Source organism: Solanum verrucosum, unplaced genomic scaffold, assembly GCF_900185275.1.
Source record: "Solanum verrucosum unplaced genomic scaffold, falcon-dt-bn FXZP01000157.1, whole genome shotgun sequence".
Lineage (NCBI taxonomy): Eukaryota > Viridiplantae > Streptophyta > Magnoliopsida > Solanales > Solanaceae > Solanum > Solanum verrucosum.
This window is the reverse complement of record NW_026020185.1, coordinates 2,341,546-2,360,405: the sequence shown is the minus strand read 5'-3', so window position 1 is coordinate 2,360,405 and position 18,860 is coordinate 2,341,546.

The window sequence follows — 18,860 nt, the reverse complement described above, 5'->3', positions numbered from 1 at the left end:
AAGGTGAACAAACGGGTCATTCGGTGAGTCACCGGGTGCGACTTGTGATTTAGATTGACCGCCTAAAGCCACAGATCGATCGATACTTGTAGCATCAAGTCAAAGGCTAAATGAAGACACTAAGAGAAACACTGAGCAATTCGGCAAGTTTTGTTCATTTTGCTAAACAACTAAGCGTGTTTATTTTCAACCAATTTTTCTCAGATTTCACCCCGTAACCCAGATAATGCAATTTTAGGCTAAAATAATACAATTTCAACGAAGATCCATAGAAGTTTCACATTTTCCCCCATGTAAAAATCCAACTCAAAGCACAGTTGAATGGGAGTCCCTCAAATCACGCGACATCTACTGAATCATAATCAATAATACATGTAATCTCAGTAACTCAGAGAATCAACAATGATTTTATAGTATCAATCATTATGCTAATGAGTACAAATTTTTAAAATAACTGAGGGGTTCGATTACCAACCTTTGGTGCTGAATTAGATTATACTGACGTGCTAGGCAGCAATGCGATCCAAATCCGCGCACAAATCAACTAACTAAAATACTTCGAAAATGCAAGAAATAATAAAACTAGAGTGCAGGTGTGAATTCTGGAAAGTGAAAAAGTGATGGAAAGAGAATGAAGTTTGAGCTTTTTACACTTTTTTCGGAAAGTCTGTCTAGTTCTTGTTTATTCAGCGACATTAATTCCGATCGCCGACCCTCTTAGCGATTCGCAGAGTGTTCACTTGTCCCGCCGAGTTTTACAGATCCAAACCCAAACTGGGTTGGATCAAACGGCGGAGTGCGCCGAACCATTTGGCGATTCGCAGAATGTATCTTTCATTCACCAATCTGCGCTTCTCATTCAACTTCCACGCTTTCACCTGCCCCATCAACACACCATTATTTTATCAAAATAAAACAAAGCAATAAAGGGGTTTGGGTTGCCTCGCAAACAATGCCTTAGTTAATGTTGTGGCATGACGCAAGTCCAACTTTAAACCTCATTCTTGGGGTTAGCCATAGTATCACTAGGCAAACCCCTTCGTTGTCTCGGATTGAGATGATACTAGATATGACCCATTTGGGTCTCTAACCGCTTGATTGAATCTGAATAAGAGGTGACAGTCTGGCTAAGGGTTGACACGTCTTCTTTCATGCCTTTCAGCATTTTGTCTGACTCTTCAACTTTGTTTAGGATACGCGAGAGCATATCCTCGGACCTTCCACCCTTCGAATCCTTGGGATTCTGACGCTCGTGGGGAGGCACATATCTATCCTTCTCCCCATCCTTCCAATTTGGATTACGGTCCCTCCATTCACGATCTTGATCCTTCCAGCTCTCATCTCTAACCCATCTTTGGTTACCACCTCGCCTTGGGTAGTTTGAATGATAGCCCCCGCCTTGGTTAGCTAGAAAATTTACTTCCTCGTCATACATGGCTTCAAAGTTCATTTCCTCTGGATTCGCACCCCCGACTCCCACAACATTGACACCACGGGCACCAGCCCCCATGACATTTTTGGATAAAATGTCAAGTTCTGTCATGATCTTGGCCATGTTTTGGTCTCTCTCATTGTCTTTTTCAACTTGCTCCTTGGATTGCTGAAATGTGACCGGTGAGACCTGGTTTTTGCGGTGTACCACGCCCTGTTTATGGTTATCATGCCATCGAGAAGTTGAGCTGCTACTGCATATGGTTGCTACATTAATCCTCCGAGCGAGAGTTGGTCAGCTACACCTTTGTTTACCGAGTCTAGACTTAGGTAAAGTATTGAAGGAGCACATTATTAGGTAGACCATGGGTTGGGCATTGTAGCAAGGTTTTTTAAATCAGAGCCAAGTTTCGTGCAGAGGTTCTCCATTCAGACGCTTGAAGCTTTGGATGCTATCCCGAATAGTCATCATCTTCGAGGGAGGGAAAAATCGCACATTAAATGCGGTAACCAACTCCTTCCACGAAGTGATTGAGTTACGTGGCAACTTAGCCAACCACTTGCATGCTTCGCCCATCAATGAAAAAGGGACTAGCCTCAATTGAACTAATTCCTGAGAGATGTTTTTGAATGAGAATGGTCCACACACATCTACGAAGTTTTGAAGATGCTCGTGTGGGTCCTCATGAGCTAATCCATTGAAAAGTCCCTATAGTTGCAAAAGTTGAAACGTGGTGCTTCTTATGTGGAATACCGCATTTCCCTCTGCTGGATGTTGACATATATCTCCAACACCTCCCATGAAATGCGGATCATTGATATTGGGCTCTTGGACATCATTGAGGTTGCCGAAGTCGTCTTGGTGGCCTACCTGGCTACTGTTGCTACTATTAACACTTATGCTTTCTGAAATATTTACACAACAAACAAAACAAGACTAAAAATTAGGTAAGTAAACTACCATTAAGAAGAACAAGAATTCTACTAATCAAAAAATTCTCAAATAATACCACTCCCTGGAAGTGGCGCCATTTTGATGTTTAAAATGCGTAATCAACAACACAACTTCCAATTCAAGTGTCTACGATCGTGCAATAGTATAATAACCCAACCAAGGGTTGGGATCGTCCCAGGAGAGTGGTTTTGAGAATTTATAGAAAAATAAAATTAAGTTCTAACTAGTCATAGCTAAAGACATTAACAAGTAAAAACATAGTAAATAAAAGGGGGTGACACAAAGTGTCAAATATCAAATGGGTTTTTTGTCACAAATAAATAAAAACAGCGAATTAACTATGAAATCTAAACAATGAGAGAGGGATTCTTGGGATGTGACCGGAATACGGGTTAATCTAAATTATTGGGTATATGCTTTCGATAGAAAAGTTATAGAGTAATAGTGACTAGGCTAAGCTTTATGTGGAAATAAGTTTTCTCTCGAGCAACTTATCCCGTTTCAAATGGGTTCCTCTCGGACACCCAGTTGCTGCATGAAGGCCAACCTACGCCTTACCCCACTCACTCTCTTGAGCAGAGTGTTAGGATATGGGATTAGGGCTCACCCTCTCGAGCTAAACCTCATGTCGACCCACTTCTTAGGCCATCAATTTAGTGGTCTTAGTTTTACGACCTCTCTCTCAAGCAACTACAAATTCATTTGGTTCATACACAACCACTTACCGAAATCACAATTAAACTACAAATAAACTATCAGCAAGCAAGACCCAACAAATATCTTAACCCATATTCGCTAAATCACACCCCAAGAATTGGGGTTTTTAGCCACATATCAAGAAATATAAATTTATATCTAAATGAGTTTGCATTCAAATGGGTATGAAGATTTAAGTCTTGTTACAGGCCAAGAATGAGGAATTCAAGAGACACAACTCCAAATCTTGAAGATGAAAACCCTCTTCTTTTCTAAGTCTCCAAAACCCTCTCACTTAGCGTAAAAAGTAATATTATATACGGAAATTATAATAATTGTTCGACTTTCCTTAAAAATTAATAAAGACTTTAGTATTTATAGACTTCAGAAAATAGTACTGGCGGATTGCTTGGCGAGGTTAGTCAGAATTGCCGATTAACTCGGCGATTCACCCTTTGGTGTAGTTCGTCGCCATCTTGCACCAACATTCAGCATCGTCGTGCTCTGTGTCATTGAGAGACATAGTACTTCTTTGTGGAATTGCTCAGCGATGCATCGACTGCTCCTTTTTCCGCCGACTTGATCCTTTCATTTAGGGCTCAGCACACTGGAACAAAGGACGGAGTGCGTCCCTTCGGCGAATCGCCAAGCGTGCTTGACATGCTTCAGCTTCTTTGTTCTTTTCAGCCTTTTTGTTCCTTTTTACCCCTAAGTGTCTATGCTTCCACTAAAACTTCAAATACCTAAAACTTAAGTGTTTTCATGAGATATTTAGAATAAATAAGCATTTGAGGACACTATTTCTATTAAAATAAAGCCCTAAATAAGTTCAATTTGTGGACTCATCAACACTCCCAACTTATACTTTTGCTTGTCCTCAAGCAAACTCAAGTTCTGCTGTTCAAAAAGGTTGTCTCAAATAGTTCTACAAAAGACTTAATCATGAATGCACACAACAAGACTCAATTTACTTATGCAAGGATCAATTGTGTACTCAAAGATTCAAGTTGTGACACACCATTTCCAAAGATTCTCATACTCGCAATACTTGCTACTTGTGCAAGTTCAAGCTCAACAAAAAGTATCTAAATTCCCTCACATATAGAATGATTCCATATTCATACATAGAGGTTAATCAATTCAAGATCAGAAATCAGATGCAGTACTCACACTCAAAAGAAGAACACAATGCATGTTTTCACCAATAGGCTTGCCCTTATTTTCCGATCTATCTTCGATTCGGCTTACTCAAGATCAAAAAGGTCTTTCTAAGGTTTGTAATGGGGATGAGTGCAAAGGTATAGTCATTTTGGCTCAGTGACTTTTTCCTCGTGAGATGTGGTATTCTCAAGGCATTCCCTTCTTTTCCTTTATCAATTCTTTTTCTAGTGCTTCTAAGTCATCTTTTTGTTCACCTCCGTGGATTTCTTGGAAACCCGATTTCTCTTGTACTTTATTCCATAACCCCCTATTTTTTTTGAAGGGGTTCCATTATTATGCAACACCATGGGTTAAGGGAGATTTTTCTTGCACTTCTTGACTTCTCCCTTTCCTTTTCACCACACCCCCAACTTAGGCTTTTAGCCTAAGTTGGCTATTCGATAGACCACAAATCAAGAGGATTATAGGTAGTGGGTCAAGTAGGTCTAGGGTTCATCAAGGTTCTTCCAAAGAAAAGTAAGGCTTAAAGGGTGTTCAAGAGAGTTTCACACGCTCACAGGTAAACCATAAAATATGTATATGTCAAATTTGTCTCACACTCTTCAAAAGTTGCTTAAGATCATTTCAAGAGCACACATTACTAAATTAATCCGACTAACGGGGAAAATTCTAGGTTTATTCATGCAAGGTTCAAAGTAAGCTTATCACACAAGGCATCGACACTTAAGTCAAACAAGACCACACACTTTCGCTAATGTGCAACAGTCATTACAAGAGAATCAATTCGATAAATGACTAATCACAATGAGATGCAAGGAGTTCATATTTTGTCAATGTAACTCCATTTGGTCTCATCATAATCGTGCATTCATGTTCGTTCAATTGAGAGCACTATTCAAGTCATCGATATTGATCGAAATCGAGACTCAAATTTTTGGAAAAGAACTGCCACATTCAATTCACGAGAGGTGGGAAAAATGTGCGAAAAATCCAAAATTTTTCAGAAGGGGTGAAAAATTATTTTGTAATTAAAAATAAAAATAGACTCAAGCTCAAACATCCACAGAAACAAATAAAGCACAATTTGCAAACAAAACAACCCAAATATATACATAAAACACAACTATCAACACATAAGGTGTGGGCCTCACCCCACCACAAATAAAAGGTATTTGTCCTCAAATGCAAATAACAAAAATATCCAACAAGTCAATCAAAGAAAAAAAGAGAGGGAGTTAAGGAGGGGATCCTGTTTATGCATTCGCTTAATCTGATTGTGCATTGGTGTTTGATGCATCAGCTTGATGTAAAACAATAGCTCCCAAAGTGTTTCCATTCTGGTTTGCATTGTTTAATTTGCCATAGTTTCTGCAGCGATGTTAGCCTCACCCATTCTATCCATGTCATGATCCGCCAAAAATGAATCTATGGCTTTGTAGAATCCGCGTCTCCACGGAGGAATGGTGGGATCAATAGGAATCCTCCTTCTGGCCCTAGCTTCCGTGGTATATTTCCTTTGTCTGGCTAACTCTGCTTTCTTTTCATCTTCTTTAAACTCGCGTGCTCTTATGTTTCGGGGTGGTTCATTTCTCCCTGCGACTTTTGGTATACTTATTTCTGCAAAGACTTCGAATACAAGTTAGACAATAATTTAAACAGGAGAAAAAAGGGTTCTAAGTGTAGAATTGCTTCACCAAACAAGTTGACAAAGTGCTTATCTAGCTAGGCTATTCGCTGAAAATGATGTACGAATGATATAAGGGGGCAGACAAAATGTGAACAAATGGGTCGTTAGGCGAGTCGCCGAGTGCGCCTTGCGATTTAGACTACCGCCTAAAGCCACAGATCAATTGATACTTATAGCATCCAATCAAAGGAGAGATGAGGACATTAAGAAAAACGCCGAGCAATACGACAAGTTTTGTTCATTTTGCTAAACACATAAACGTGTTTATTTTCAACCCATTTCTCTCAAATTTCACCCCGCAACCCAGATAATACAATTTTAGGCTAAAATAACACAATTTCAATGCAGATCAATAGAAGTTTCACATTTTCTCCCACGTAAAAATCCAACTCATAGCATAGTTGAATGGGAGTCCCTCAAATCACGCGACATCTACTGAATCATAATCAATAATACATGCAATCTTAGTAACTCAGAGACTCAACATCGACTTTATACTATCAATCATTATGCAAATGAGAACAAATTTTTATAAAATAACTGAGGGGTTCGATTACCAACCTTTGGTGTTGAATTAGATTTTACTGACGTGCTAGGTAGCAATGTGATCCAAATCCGTGCATAATTCAACTAACTAAAATACTCCAAAAGTGCAAGAAATAATTAAACTAGAGTGCAAATGTGAGTTTGGGAAAGTGAAAAAGTGATGGAAAGAGAATGAAGTTTGAGCTTTTTACACATTTTTTGGAAAGACCGTCTAGTTCTTGTTCATTCGGCGACATTAATTCTGATCGCCGACCCTCTTGGCTATTCACAAAGTGTTCACTTGTCCCACCGAGTTTTACATATCCAAACCCAAACTGGGTTGGATCAAACGGCGGAGTGCGTCGGCGTCGTCGAACCATTTGACGATTCACAGAATAGATCTTTCATTCTCCAATCTGCGCTTCTCATTCAACTTTCACGCTTTCACCTGTGCCATCAACACATCATTATTTTATCAAAATAAAATAATGCAATAAAGGGCTTTGGATTGCCTCCCAAACAACACCTTAGTTAATGTTGTGGCACGACGCAAGTCCAACTTCAAACTTCATTCTTGGGGTTAGCCATGTTATCACTAGGCAAACCCCCTTGTTGTCTCGGATTGAGATGATATGAGATATGACCCACTTGGGTCTCAAACTGCTTGATTGAAACTGAATGAGAGGTGACAGTTTAGCTGAGGGTAGACACGTCTTTTTTCATGCCTTTCAGCATTTTGTCTGACCCTTCAACTTTGTTTAGGATACGCGAGAGCATATCCTCGGACCTACCACCCTCCGAATCCTTGGGATTCCGACGCTCGTGGGGAGGCACATATCTATCCTTCTCCCCATCCTTCCAATTTGGATTACGGTTCCTCTATTCACGATCTCGATCCTTCCAGCCATCATCTCTAACCCATCCTTGGTTACCACCTCGCCTTGGGTAGTTTGAATGATAGCCCCTGCCTTTGTTAGCTAGAAAATTTACTTCATCGTCATACATGGCTTCAAAGTTCATTTCCTCAGGATTCGCACCCCCGAGTCCCATAACATTGACACCACGGGCACAAACCCCTATGATATTTTTGGATAAAATATCAAGCTGTGTCATGATCTTGGCCATGTTTTGGTCTCTCTCATTGTCTTTTTCAACCTGCTACTTGGAAAGCTAAAGTGTGATCGGTGAGATCTGGTCTTCGCGAGTGTACCACGCCCTGATGATGGTTGTCATGCCATCAAGAAGTTGAGCTGGCACTACATATGGTTGCTTCGTTAATCCTCTGGGTGAGAGTTGGTCAGCTACACCTTTGTTTACTTAGTCTAGACTGCGGTAGAAGTATTGAATGAGCACATTATCAGGTAGACCATGGGTTGGGCATTGTAGCACCCATTTTTTAAATCGGATCCAAGTTTCATGCAGAGGTTCTCCATTCAGACGCTTGGAACTTTGGATGCTATCCCGAATAGTCATCATCTTCGAGGGAGGGAAAAATCGCACATTAAATGTAGTAACCAACTCCTCCTATGAAGTGATTGAGTTACGTGGCAACTCAGTCAATCACTTGCATGCCTCGCCCATCAATGAAAAAAGGAATAGCCTCAATCGAACTGATTTCTGAGAGATGTTTTTGACCGAGAATGGTCCACACACATCTACGAAGTTTCGAAGATGCTCGTGTGGGTCCTCATGAGCTAATCCACTGAAGAGTCCTTTTAGTTGCAAAATTTGCAACATGGTGCTTGTTATGTGGATTACTACGTTTCCCTCTGCTAGAGGTAGACGGATAGCTCCAACACCTCCCATGAGATGCAAATCATTGATATTGGGCTCTTGGACATCGTTGAGGTTGCCAATGTCATCTTGGTGGCCTACCTGTCTACCGTTACTACCATTAACACTCATGCTTTCTGAAATATTTACACAACAAACAAAACAAAACTAAAAAGTAGGTAAGTAAACTACCACTAAGAAGAACAAGAATTCTACTAATCTAAAAATTCTCAAATAACACCACTCCCCGGCAGCGGCACCATTTTGATGTTTAAAATGCGTAATCAACGACACAACTTCTAATTCAAGTGTCTACGATCGTGCAATAGTATAATAACCCAACCAAGGGTTGGGGTCATCCCAAGAGAGTGGTTTTGAGAATTTATAGAAAAATAAAATTAAGTTCTAACTAGTCGTTCGAAAGACATTAACGAGTAAAAACATAGTAAATAAAAAGGGGTGACACAAAGTGTCAAATATCAAATGGGGATTTGTCACAAATAAATAAAAACAGTGAATTAATAATGGAATCTAAATAATGAGAGGGGGATTCTTGGGATGTGACCGGAATACGGGTTAATCTAAATCATTGGGTACATGCTTTCGATAGAAAAGTTATAGAGTAATAGTGACTAGGCTAAGCTTTATGTGGAAATAAGTTCTCTCTCGAGCAACTTATCCCGTTTCAAATGGGTTCCTCTCGGACACACACTTGTTGCATGAAGGGCAGCCTACACCTTACCCGACTTACTCTCTTGTGCTGAGAGTTAGGATATGTGACTAAGGCTCACCCTCTCGTGCTGAACCTCATGTCGACCTACTCCTTAGTTCATCAATTTAGTGGTCTTAGTTTTACGACCTCTCTCTCTCTCGCAAGCCAAAAACACATAAATAAATTTGTATTTGAAATTACAAATTCATCAGATTCATACATAACCACTAAACGAAATCACAATTAAACTACAAATAAACTATTAGCAAGCAAGACCTAACAAATATCTTAACCCATATTCACTAAATCACACCCCAAGAATTGCGGTTTTTAGCCACATATCAAGAAATATAAATTTATACCTAAATGAGTTTGCATTCAATCGGGTATGAATATTTAAGTCTTGTTAAAGGCCAAGAATGAAGAATTCAAGAGACCCAACTCCAAATCTTGAAGATGAAAACCCTCTTCTCCTCCAAGTCTCCAAAACCCTCTCACTTAGAACAAAAAGTACTTATATATGGAAATTATAATAATTGTTCGACTCTCCTTAAAAATTAATAGAGTTTAGTATTTATAGACTTCAGAAAATAGTGCTGGCGGATTGCTTGGCGAGGTTAGTCAGAATTGCCGATTGACTCGCCGATTCACCCTTTGGTGTTGTTCGTCGCCGTCTTGCACCAACCTTCAGCATCGTTGTGCTCAGTGTCATTGGGTGACATAGTACTGCTTTGCGAAACTACTTGGTGATGTGCCGACTGCTCCCTTTTTCGCCGACTTGATTCTTTCATTCAGGGCTCAACACACTGGAACAAAGGGCGGAGTGGGTCCCTTGGGTGAATCGCCAAGCGTGCTTGGCGATGCTCAGACTTCAGCTTCTTCGTTCTTTTCAGCCTTTTTGTTCCTTTTTGCGCCTAAGTGTCCATGCTTCCAGTAAAACTTCAAATACCTAAAACTTAAGTGTTTTCATCATATATTTAGAATAAATAAGCATTTGAGGACACTATTTCTATTAAAATAAATCCTTAAATGAGTTAAAATTGTGGACTCATCAACACTCCCAACTTAAACTTTTGCTTGTCCTCAAGCAAACTCAAGTTCAGCCGTTCAAAAAGGGTGGCTGAAATAGTGTTACACAAGACTTAATCATGAATGCACACAACAAGACTCAATTTACTTATGCAAGGATCAATTGTGTACTCAAAGATTCAAGTTGTGACACACCATTACCAAAGATTCTCATGCTCGCAATACTTGCTACTTGTGTAAGTTCAAGCTCAACACAAAGTATCTAAATTCCCTCACATAAAGAATAATTCCATATTCACACACAAAGGTTAATCAATTCAAGATCAGGAATCAGAAGTAGCGCTCACCCTCAAAAGAGGAACACAATGCATGTTTTCACCCATAGGCTTGCCCTTATTTTCCGATCGATCTTCGGTTCGGCTTACTCAAGATCAAAAAGGTCTTTCTAAGGCTTGTAATGGGGATGAGTGCAAAGGTATGGTCATTTAGGCTCAGTGACTGTCTCCTCGTGAGATGTGGTATTCTCAAGGCATTTCCTTCTTTTCCTTTATCAATTCTTGTTCTAGTTCTTCTAAGTTATCTTTTTATTCACCTCCATGGATTGCTTGGAAACCCGATTTCTCTTGTACTTTATTCCACAACCCTTTTTTTTTGAAGAGGTTCCATTATTATGCAACACCATGGGTTAAGTGTGACTTTTCTTGCACTTCTTGACTCCTTGGAGGAGGTTCGTAGGTGTGAACCATGAACCTGTCGGTCATATCATGGATCCTGCTACCATCCGTGGATGGTACCCATGTGTGCCACGTGCAACACCTGAAAACTGCAATCTGGTCTGTTCTAGAATACGGGGTGCTACATTATCCCCTCTTGGTAACATTCGTCCTCGAATGAAGACTAAACTAGCTGAAATGGAGGGAAAGAGCTGCAAAACCTACCACGAAGTACAATAAACTGATTTCTGACTGAACTAAGTTCGACTAACATGTATGTACGCTGAAAATGCAAGTACAAACTGAAAGAACAAGATGCTAAGACTGAGTTTACGCATGAATGACTGAAAAACTGAAGAGGAACTATTACCTCAAGCTGGAATGGAATCGGAAGGAAAGAGGTGAGGATACTTTGCCTTCATGGCTGTTTCTGCGTCCTAAGTAGCTCCCTTTTCGGACTGACTCCTCCACAAAACCTTGAATGAAGCGACTTATTTGTTCCTCAACCTTCAAACATGTCAATCAAGGATTTCAACTGGTATCTCTTTATAAGTGAGACTATCCCTCACTGCCACACTTTCTAAAGGAACAATAGACGCTGGGTCACCGACACACTTTTTCAACAATGAAATGTGGAAAACCGGATGCACTGCTGTTAGTTCTGTTGAAAACTCTAACTCATAAGCCACTTTACCAATACTTTTCAAGATCTAGTAAGGGCCTACATATCTAGGACTAAGCTTCCCTTTCTTGCCAAATCTCATCACTCCTTTCATAGGCGACACCTTCAGGAAAACCCAATCATCAACTTGGTACTCTAGTTCCCTTCTCCTTACATCTGCATAAGAATTCTGGCGACTCTGGGCTGTCTTAAGTCTATCTCTGATGAGTTGCACTTTGTCCATAACATCATGAACAAAATCTGATCCTATTAAGGGTACTTCACCTACTTCAAACCAACCAACTGGAGATCTACATCTACGCCCATACAACGCCTCATAAGGGGCCATCTTAATGCTGGAATGGTAACTACTATTGTAGGAGAACTCTATAAGAGGAAGGTGATCATCCCAAATACCCTTGAAATCTATCACAGAAGCTCTTAACATGTCCTCTAAGGTTTGAATGGTACGCTCTTCCTGACCATCCATCTGCTGATGAAACGCTGTGCTAAGGTTAACCTGAGTACCAAGTCCTTTATGAAATGACTTCAAAAAATGAGAGGTAAACTGAGGACCTCTATTTGAAATGATAGACAAAGGAACCCCATGCATACTAACTATCTCATTAATGTAAAGCTTGGCGTAGTCCTCCATCGAATCTGTAGTCTTGACCATCCAAAAGTGTGAAGACTTAGTAACTCAATCAACTATCACCCAAATAGAGTCATGTTGTCTGTGAGTACGAGGTAAACCTGTGATGAAGTCCATAATGATCACTTCCCACTTCCAAGTAGTAATTTCGATCTCTTGAGTCATACCTCGTGGTTTCTGATGTTCTACCTTGACTTGCTGGCAATTGGGGAACTTAGCCACAAAATCTGCTATATCTCTTTTCATGCCATTCCTTTCAAACCCAGGGGTACCCCTTAGACGTAACACAGCGTACTCGACCCTAAAGTGGTCTAATACAAGCCCTTAGCGTCATCATAACATACGATCATAGAAAAGTAGGGAAAATTTAAAACTTTTTTTAAAACATTCAAGTGAAAACATTTCATAAAAGCGGAAGTCTTTACTAAGTGTATGTCTCAAAACCATCTATGATTAACATGAATAAAAGTCTTGGGTCGCAGCCATAAAAAGTCTAAAACATAAGAAATGACATATGAGGACTCACCAATTCTTCAAGTCTTCAAACGACTTAGAAACCTAGCCTCCAAAGCAACTCAAACTCCAACACCCTACATTTGATTAGAATGTAGGCAATATGAGTTAGTACAAAATGTACCAAGTATGAAAGCTAACATACCAACATAAAACATCTCAAAATGGTTAGTCAACATAAAACATAAACATAAGAGATAATAACATAGTCATAACATAAACTCCAACATAAGCATCATACCATAACGAGTCAACATAAGACATTCATAATTTCATACTTCAACCATTAGTCTTTAATATTGAAGAGAACTACTTCACAAGCCACCTCCAAGCATACTTGTGCAAGGAAAAGATAGCATCCGATAATACTATCCAACCTAAGTAGCTCTCTTTGGTCATTCTTCGTCATAGCCCACCTTCATAGTCAAGACCTAAGGTTGTCATGTCATAAGAGCACTATACCCCTAAGTAACCTCAAGACACACTTGTGCAATACACGTGGGGCATCCCATAATACCACACACACTAAACATATCTTGAAGTCACCCTATTCATATTTATCATTTCTAGGTGTAACTATTGACCTACTTCATATTGACAAGGAACTATCATCTTAAGTCAATCATGTCATGGAAGGCAACTATAGCAACAATCCAAGCTAGGCATACATCACATAAAAGGACACTTCATAAGTAGCTTTAAGTCATACTTGTGCCATGTATGCGTGGCATCCTATACTACCACTCACACTAAGTACTCCTTTAGGCTAGCTTACTCAATGCTTACTATTCATCATTCTAGACTATCAAGAATATCATACTATTATGCTAGACCTAACTACCTTGGAAAACACCCTATCATGCAATCCAAGCTATCCTAGGAAGGATACAAATATACCAACCTAGCTACCATGCAACCATTCAATATGATGCAAGCTATCCTTAGGGGAGTATGAATCCTCAACCCTAAGCTATCCTTAGGGGAGTATGGTGTCTCAATCCCAAGCAACCATGAAATGGTCTTGCCCTAACCAAGTCAAGCTACCATGAAGTGCATTCTAGCAATGCTAGTTCAAGCTACCCATATGAGAGTATAGATCCTCAATCCTAGGCTAACATGCCTATACTAATGCAAGCTAGCATGAAAAGCATCCTACCAATGCTAATTCAAGCTAACCTTAGGAGAGCATAATTCCTCAATCCCAAGCTACCATGAGATCTATCATCCCAAGCTACCATGAGATTTACCATCCCAAACTACCATAAGATTTACCATCTCAAGCTACCATGAGATTTACCATCCCAAGCTACCTAATTTAACTATACATGAAGGAATCATAAGGTTCAACTTCAAGCTATTCTATTCTAACAATCATGATTCATTTTAGGTGATTATCCTTTCAATCTAAAACCATTCTATGTGAGAATACCCTTCACATTCTACATACTTGCATTCATGTAGTTCTAGGTAGGTCATAGGGGTAAAAGCCTTCCACCATAACTCTATCTATGTTATGCACCAATTCTATGCAAGCTAGCTCATCATATTAGACTTACTCCACATTATGACTTCAAGCTCTACATTCAAGCTTTATTCCACAATCATCATACTAGTCTAGATCACAAGACACATTATCCCTAAGCCTTAGTCATAGGCAGTTCTAAGCATAATTCATCATAGAGTCCCAATTTCAATTACTATAATTCATGTTCTATCATACATGCATAAGCCTAGTTCAATTCATGATTTCATATTCCCATTCTTGGACAAGTTCTATACATGATAACACCCCAAGAGAATCTAGCAAGAATCATCAATTTCTCATCCAAAAGCATAAACCCACAAACTTTGAAGATTAGGGTTAACCAAGGAATTCACATAAATTCTTCATAATATCATGAATCAACACTAAATTACTAATGTATGAGTAGTATCCAACCTTTTGGAATCATACCCACCTAAAACCCATATATTGGAAGTAACCCTAACTTGATTGGGGTTATTCTTCACAAATTAGGGGAAATTCTAGGGGACTCTATGGGTGGAAGAACCCATAGATGAAAAGCTAAACATACCTTAAATCAAATCCCTAACACAAGCTCTCAACAATGGACTTTTTTCTTGACCCAAGCTCCAAGCTCTATGTTCTTCTTCAATGGGGGTTCTTCTTAGAGAGAGAAATTTTTGAGAGATGAGGGATTGGGTTTTCTTAAAATTCTATGGAGAATGACTTAATTCAATTGAACATAGGTCTAATTAGCTTGTATAGTCGCTAGGAAAGCAATAGAATAATGTAGGGTCAACTTTGGTAAATACTAAGGACCCTAAACGTTTTTAACTTAAAAATTACTAGGCTTCTCGACTTACCTCGCCCTTTGCACCCCCATGGCTCGCCAAGGGCACTAGGCGACTCGCTAAGTGGACCCTTGGCTCGTCCAAATTTCCAGCAAGCTCAAAAATGGGTCAGTTCACTAGTCGATCTTGGGGGCCAATGGGCGATTCGCCAAGTAGTTTGGCGAGCTATGACTTAGCTCGCCCTTTGTTCTAGAACCAAGGGTAAATGGACAACCTACTAGGCAAACTTAGGTGCCCTTTGGCGCATCCCCAAGTGACTTGGGAGATCAAGTTGCCCAATCGCCAACTAGTCACCTAGGAGAATAAGTTCTCTTTCACTCTACCTTGTTAGCTTAGGCCCTTGCAACCCTATACCATTCCATAATAGCTTTCTAAACTACGGGGTCTAACACGTGTCTTGATGTTCAACTACTAAGCCCCTCATTCAATGTACGAAAAGTATTATCTACGACTCTAATCACATACATCATACCTTAGAACCCTAGCTTGAGGCTCTAGTTTGGTCTACTAGTTTCCGGGGTGTTACAATTCCACCAAAAGACTTCCCGTAGATCACGGTACATCTTAGTGGCACCTGGATGAATAAAATATCTAGAGTTATGGGCTTTTGCAAGAATCTGTTGTCTAAACTTGCCTATCTCAAGAACACATAATAGTCCCTGATAGCGAAACACACCATATCCCCCTTGGGAGAAAACCTCAACTCTCTACTGATGGACTGCAACCTTAAGCTGAAGCAATATCGGATCACTGTCTTACTTTTCCTTAACCTCCACTACAAACAAAGATTCTGACCCATTTTGAACTGTTACACCACCGTTTAACATGCTCTTAAGACGAACTCCAAAGCGTGCAAGCCAGTGAATATCTTTTGCCAGCTCCTTTCTTTCTTCCTCAACATATGCTACACTACCCATCGATAGTCTACTAAGAGCATTTGCTACTACATTGGCCTTACTAGGATGGTAATGCACACTCATATCATAATCCTTAGGAATTCAAGCCATCTCCTCTAGCGAAGATTTAACTTTTTCTGGGTGAACACATACTGAAGTCTCTTATGGTCTGTGAACACATCTACGTGAACACCATACAAGTAATGTCTCCAAATCTTAAGTGCAAACACCACTCCTGCAAACTCGAGGCCATGAGTTGGATAGTTCTTCTCATGCACCTTAAGCTGTCTAGAAGCATACGCTATAACCTTACCTCGCTGCATCAACACACAACCTAGGCCAACTCTGGATGCATCACAATAGATCACATAGCCGTCTGAACCCTCTCTTAAGGTCAAAATAGGGGCTGTAGTCAACCTAGTTTTCAATTCTTCAAAGCTTTTCTCACAATCATCTGACCACTGAAACTTGACTTTCATCTGAGTCAACTTAGTCAATAGAGAGGCTTTGGATGAAAATCCTTCCACGAACCTTCTGTAATAACCCACTAGACCCAATAAACTTTTGATATCTGTAGGAGAGGTAGGTCTGGGCCATAGTTTCACTGCTTCTATCTTCTGAGAATCAACCCGGATACCTCACTAGACAGAATATGCCCAAGGAAAACAACTGCTTGCAACCAAAACTCACATTTGCTAAACTTAGCGAATAACTGGTGATCTTTAAGAGTTTGCAGAACAACCCTCAAATGATTCGCATGTTCTTCCTCATTTCTAGAATAAATGAGGATATCATTGATAAAGATGATAACGAACAAGTCCAAATACTGCTTGAACACTTTGCTAATCAAATCCATAAAAATTGCAGGAGCATTGGTTAGTCCAAATGACATAACTACAAATTCATAATGACCATACCGAGTTCTGAAGGATGTCTTCAGAATGTCACTATCTCTGATCTTGAGCTGATGATAACCCGATCTAAGATCTATCTTTGAGAAATGACTAGAACTCTGAAGTTGGTCAAAGAAGTCATCAATCTTGGGGATCGGATACTTATTCTTGATTTTGACCTTGTTCGTTGCCTATAGTCAATGCACATTCTGAGAGAACCATCTTTCTTCTTCACAAACAATAATGGGGCACCCGATAGGGAAATACTAGGTCTAATAAAGCCCTTATCTAGAAAGTCTTTCAACTGCTCTTTCAATTCATTAAGCTATGCTGGAGCCATTCTGTAAGGAGAAATAGAAAATAGGCTGGGTATCTGGAAGGAGATCAATTCCAAAGTCAATTTCCCTTTCGAGAGGGACTCTGGGAAGATCTTCTGGAAACATTTCTGGAAACTCATTGACTACAGAAACTGACTCAAGAGTTGCGGTTTCAAAGTTTGAATCCTTAACCCGAACTAGAAAATAGATATAACCCTTAGAAATCATCTTTCTATCCTTAAGGTAAGAAATGAACCAACCCATAGGCACTAAGCTACTACTCTTCCATTCTAGGATTTGTTCGTCTGGAAACTGAAAACGAACAATCCTAGTTCTACAATCGACTGAGGCATAACATGAATATAACCAATCCATGCCTAGAATGACATCGAAGTCTACCATTTCTAAATCTACAAGATCTGTTGAGGTGACTTTTTGGGAGACTGTGATAGGGCAATTTCTGTAGACCTGTCTAGCTATAACTGGGTCATCGACTGGAGTAGAGATTGAGAAGGGTTCTGAAAGAATTTCTGGACTAACATTGAATTTGGCTACTATAAAAGGAGTTACAAAGGAAAGAGTAGCCCTTGGATCTAACAATGCATAAACATCTAAGTCAAAGACTCGTAACGTACCAGTGACTACATCATGAGAGTCTAGCGAGCCTGAAGAGCATACAACCTATTTTGGCGCTGACCGCCACCTGTACCAGATGAGTTACCCTGCTGAGTCGGGGAACCTGCTAGCGCTGCTGAAGTTGTGGACTGAGCTCTACTATTATTGCCCCCTTGACCCTGTCTAGAAGGACAATCTTTCTACCTGTGACCAGACTGACTACACCCAAAGCATTCTTCCCTTCCTGCAAGACACTCGCCCAGATGGTTCTTACCACACGTAGGATAAGTTGGGTAGGTTCGGGTGCCTGAAATACTACCTTGAGTCTTGTGTAGAAAATTAGTTTTTCTTAAATCAAAACCTATCTTCCACTCCAAAGATTCTATGCTCAAGGTATTCAAGAAACGCTAAGGCTAGGGTTCATCTTTCAAGATTTTCCTTCAAGTCTTTTAAGAAGATGGTTCTTTCAGGTATGTAAGCTTCCATAGTGTTGGGTTTGTTCACCCACACGCCAATCATCTTAATTTTAGCTTTAAATTCGTTCTAAAAGATGAAGCTTTGATATTCTTGTTATGTATTCTTGAATTTGTTTCCATTCTTGAATTGGGTTGAGGTTGAGGATTTCTTGAGGTTTTTATAGAGTGGTTAGAGTTAGATTCTAGTGTACATGTGCTAGGTATCTAAATCTAAAGAGAGATTGAGAAAAAGAATCGAATTTAGGCGAATTGGGGCTGGGAAATGAAGAAGGAGAAAGTCAAGTGCGATCTGGCACGCAAGTCTGTGTCGCAGACTTGCTCCCCCAGTGAGCTAAAAGTTGCTCTGCTTTGTGGTTAGGACGCGGACTCCTCTGTCTCAAATTTTAATTTCGCGAAGTATTATTTTAAACCATCTCCGCATCGCGGAGTTGTTCCAAGACGGTGATTTCGGGACTTTTCTCATGTTTAGCTATCAACAATCATTCCTAAACATCATGAGGCCTTTCCTATCACAAGTCACAATCTTGAATCCATAAATCACATTCAAGGTAGAGTTGAGAGTGAAGTCTTGAGATTTCTTTCGAACATTTTTCAGAAAATCCCTTTTTGTCCTTTTAAGGAGTCTTCTACAAATTCTAATAACTTGTTTCAAGACTCGAGCAAGTGAGTATGAGAGTGCGAATAATGTATTCATGAGTCTACCTGTCATTATGAGATCTTTCTTATCGTGAACTATAACTCTTGAATTCATAATTCACATTCAAGAGAGAGTTAAGAGTAGAGTTCAAGAAAGCCTTTGA